A 5,222-nucleotide genomic window follows, 5' to 3' on the forward strand; every position below is an offset into this window, starting at 1 on the left:
GGTGGTGTTTGACAGGCTCGAAAGTTTTCTTCTTTGATAGGAAAATGCTCTTTTGAAAAAAAAACTGAATGCTGTGTCACATTATATTCTGGATAAGTTTAGGTTTATAACAATTTGTAGAGAGCTTGAGATATTTTAAACCCTTTATCAAAGAAACTAAAATATTAAAGAAATGGACAGAGATGGACACATTAATCAAACAAAATTAACATTCTACTTACTTTTCGATTGCTATACAAATTGCTATACACAATACAAAGTAAGATTAAATTGTTAACTTTTTCGCAACAGCACCTCAGCCGCTAATTCGAAGTTATTCAACAGAAAACAACTCCTGGAAAAAAAGTAAAAAAAAAACACCATTCCACTTGCCACCTCTCCTCAACCGGTAAGTAGTTGGCCCTTCTTTTTTGCCTTCCTATCTCACTTCTGGAAAGGAAGTTTAAAGTAGTAACTGCTGGTGCTGCTCACTTCTTAAAACTACCCACTCTCTCTCTTCTGCCCTCGACAAGGTTCAAGCCAGCAGGAGGAGGTCGTTATGTCTGTCACACGGACCCATCCTTGGCGCGCGTGTTTCCACGTGCCGAGAGAGGCCACGTGCTAAGTCGAGAAAAGACGATGTCGCGCGCTATCTGCAAACTGGGTGACTTCTTCTTTCCTTAAAATTGGTACTAAAAGTCGGCAAAACAGCAATAAAGCCAAAGTGAGAAAATTAAACTGTTGTACCAGAGTCTATTAATTTGCGACCAGCAGCTGGCGGGGACGGCCAGGGATTTCGGAGGAGCATTGTGGATCGGACTTGGGAACCGGGTCAAGTGGTGTGACATTGGCACAAGGTGTTACATTATTTATCTGAGCTATGAATACATTTGCCAGAGCAAAGTTTCTCTTGGCTGGCTGGCTGGTACCGAAAGTGGTTGAATGTTGGATTTTAATAAAACATACAACCCTTTGGAAGTAGTTTTTGGCTGCAAGAAGCTCGATCTGGAGCAGTGGTGTTGAAGCTATACCTTAAAATCAATTTCCCATGGCATTCATTGATTTTTTTGTAGGAATTTACACATTGACAAAAAAATATTTGAAAACTTGATAAAATTGGGTGAACTAGAAGTTTCTCATTCTCATTCTTCATACAAACTTGGAGATAGCCCATCAATCCTTTTAAAATTTTCAGGATAAATTCAAATTGCTCGTTATTCTGGGTACCTTCTTGTGTTTATGAATTAAGTAAAAATAAGCCCATTCCACCCGTTAGAAAGTGGTACATTAAGTTTAAAACACAAAATAATTACCCAAAAGAATGAATCTGTATGGATTTGTAACATATTTAAATAATGAAAGTGCAGGGATTGTGGGTTGCAGGATTGAATATGTAATAAATTATTAAATGAGTATTTATTATAAGATTGATATGATTCATAAATAAGATTTAAGAGCGCAACAAAACGTGTGCACCTTCATGAATATTGCCTTGTTAGCAGACAGATTGCGGATTGAGTGCGAGCGTGCACTAGCGAGCTGCGAGAGAGAACAACGAGCGAGAAAACAACGAAATGCGCGCGGCCGGCGAGAGAGAGAGAATGAAGATAGTCAAATCCGTTTTGTGGTTAATTTGTGTGGAATAAGACGTGTCGTTTGTTAATTGCAAAATATCTGTGTTTTGCCTTCCTCACTGAGGTAAGGCTATAATCCTGCTCGAAAAATGAACTTTTGAAATACAGCTCGTAGACCTATATTCATGTATACCTATCGACTCAGAATCGAAAACTGAACAAATGTCTGTGTGTGTGTGTGTGTGTGTGTGTGTATGTGTGTGTGTGTATGTATGTATGTGTTGAAAATTCTTGCCAAGTTTTCTCAGCACTGGCTGGACCGATTTTGATCAAACCGGTTGCATTCGACTTGGTTTAGGGTCCCATACATCGCTATTGAATTGTTTGAAGTTTTGATAAGTAGTTCAAAAGTTATATATAAAAATGTGTTTTCACATTTATCCGGATCTCACTTAAATGTATGTAAACGATGTCCGGATCCATCATCCAACCCATCGTTGGTTAGGTAATTGAAAGACCTTTCCAACGAGTTCACAATATTGAAGATCTGGCAACCCTGTCTCGAGATATGGCCACTTAAGTGATATTTATGTACTTTTTTGAAGGCGAATCTCACTTAAATGTATGTAAACGAAGTCCGGATCCATCATCCGACCCATTGTTGGTTAGGTAATCGAAAAACCTTTCCAACGAGTCCACAACATTGAAGATCTGGCAACCCTGTCTCGAGTTGTTACCACTTAAGTTATATCTGTGTACTTATTTTTCTGGTTTTAAAAAAAAGCTGAAATAGTTTTTATTTTAAAAGAAAGTCCCCGTTCACGACAGAAAGTATTGTTTTTAAAACAACTACCTTGCTTTACGAGAAGCGACAAAACTGAACTTAAATACTTTGATGATTTTTTAAACGTGATTTTCGTTAGAAAATGTACCTCAACTTAAAACAGCTGTCATATTTCCAGGATGTGACATACCCAGATTTTGTCAAAAATCAAGTAATCTGTTGGTTTTATTCGTTAAATGATTTTTGTAATTGAATTTCATTCATAACAAAGTGTTCTAACATAAACCAAAATTTGAATTCGAGCTGACATCTATAGTTATGCAACTGTCTGATTGTAAATGCACTTGACAGATGCAATGAGACACACAGTTGAAAAAAAAATACTTCTAGTAATGGGTGAATCTTTTATGTAAATAAAATGAGTAACTACACCACTAAAACATGGTTTAATTCACCAGTATTCCCTTGTATTCTCACTTTTTCAGTCTAAATTGAGGCAATGTTACATCATAAAAGAGGTTATACAGCTTCCAAAATTACACAATTTTTTACTGTGCTGATGGGGAACAATAAAACACTCAACGAAAATCAATAATTTTTCAAGATAAACGTCATGTTTTTGTATTTTTCAAATGTTGGTGACTTACTGTGATTATTTAAAAGAAATTTCAATTTAAAAAAGTTATAGTAATAAATGAATGTTATAAAATCCTTATATTAATACCAAAAATTACTTTATACCTTTAAAAATTAAAGTTTAAGTACAATAAGGCCGTTGCAAATATTTTTCAAAGTTTATGTCACCCCCTCTCCTTTTAAATTGTTCCGAGAAAACAAAGAGCAAAAAACTAGGCAAAAAAAATGTTTTTAAAAAGCTTCCATTTTTTACAGAAATAAAAGTCTTATCAACTGCAAAAAAAGAAATGCATTTTAATGCGTATAAATTCATATTTAGCATGTTGGGATTGATCAAAAATATCTTAAATTTTTGTGAAGTTCCGTTGCACAATAATGCAAAAAAAAATTCTTTTCGGCTGAAAGAAAAGTTCGTTAATACTTAGATATTTTGAATACTAATGATTGAAATGCAACTGGGCAGGTGTAAAATGCATTTCAAACCCCTTTTTTCATTAAAATGTTGATACCATTCCTTGTTATTTCAATTTTTATATTTTTTGTCCCCTATCTTCTTTTGAAAATGTAAAATTTTCAAAGGAAAGGGTATGCGATCACCCTAACGAAGTTTGAAAACTGTGCAAGTATATGTTTTCCATGTAATTTTGCACACTGAATCCAAATCCAAATTGAGCCAAAGTGTCAAAAATCGATTTTTGGTCATATTTTAGGTTGCCATCCGAAGAAGTCGTAGAATCTTCAAAAGCTAGAGTCGATGTCAGTTAATTTTCAACTACTTTGTATTATAGTGGTTGGATTCGAAGTCACTGGGGTTGGGCCTGTTTGGAGAGCTGAGGTTAAGGTTAGGGCCACCGAACCAGAGTCACAAAATTGTCAATTATTTCAACCAAATCAAAATCACCTCAAAAGCTACCCGACTTCGCAGCCCTGATAATCACCAAGCAATTAATAATCAGAAATATGCATGTAAGAAGTTGAACATAACATATGATGATTTCGTCAAAATCGGAAAAAAATCTATTTTTACCAAACTTTTCTTCCTACTGACGGTACAGTTACACGGATAGAAATCCTTTAAGCAAATCTGGTAAACCAGTGTTGTTGAAATCGAAAGCATGGAAATGTTTCCAAATCGTCAACAGTTACCTGATTAGCTTACAGGATTTCTTTCCGTGTAAGAATGTTTTCTATTTAATGCGTGTAACTAAGAAATAACTTGATTTTTCTGCTCAAAGACCTTGTTTACAAATAAAATATTAATGAAATCATTACAGTTGAAAATACATTTTGAGTGAATATTTTCAAGTGCAATTGAGCAATTCTCTACGAAATCGGTCTTTTTTCTTCAATTTTAATTTTTGTATTTTTTAATCCGGCTGAAACTTTTTTGGTGCCTTCGGTATGCCCAAAGAAGCCATTTTGCATCATTAGTTTGTCCATATAATTTTCCATACAAATTCGGCAGCTGTCCATACAAAAATGATGTATGAAAATTCAAAAATCTGTATCTTTTGAAGGAATTTTTTGATCGATTTGGTGTCTTCGGCAAAGTTGTAGGTATGGATACGGACTACACTGGAAAAAATAATACACGGTAAAAAAAAATTTGGTGATTTTTTTATTTAACTTTTTATCACTAAAACTTGATTTACAAAAAAACACTATTTTTAATTTTTTTTTATTTTTTGATATGTTTTAGAAGACATAAAATGCCAACTTTTCAGAAATTTCCAGGTTGTGCAAAAAATCACTGACCGAGTTATGAATTTTTTAATCAATACTGATTTTTTCAAAAAATCGAAATTTTGGTCGTAAAAATTTTTCAACTTCATTTTTCGATGTAAAATCAAATTTGCAATCAAAAAGTACTTTACTAAAATTTTGATAAAGTGCACCGTTTTCAAGTTATAGCCATATTTAAGTGACTTTTTTGAAAATAGTCGCAGTTTTTCATTTTTTTAAATTAGTGCACATGTTTGCCCAGTTTTGAAAAAAATATTTTTGAAAAGCTGAGAAAATTCTCTATATTTTGCTTATTCGGACTATGATGATACGACCTTTAGTTGCTGAGATATTGCAATGCAAAGGTTTAAAAACAGGAAAATTGATGTTTTCTAAGTTTCACCCAAACAACCCACCATTTTCTATCGTCAATATCTCAGCAACTAATGGTCCGATTTTCAATGTTAATATATGAAACAATTGTGAAATTTTCCGATCTTTTCGAAAAAAATATTTTTGGAATTTTC

This window comes from Culex pipiens, chromosome 2, assembly GCF_016801865.2.
Source record: "Culex pipiens pallens isolate TS chromosome 2, TS_CPP_V2, whole genome shotgun sequence".
Classification (NCBI taxonomy): domain Eukaryota; kingdom Metazoa; phylum Arthropoda; class Insecta; order Diptera; family Culicidae; genus Culex; species Culex pipiens.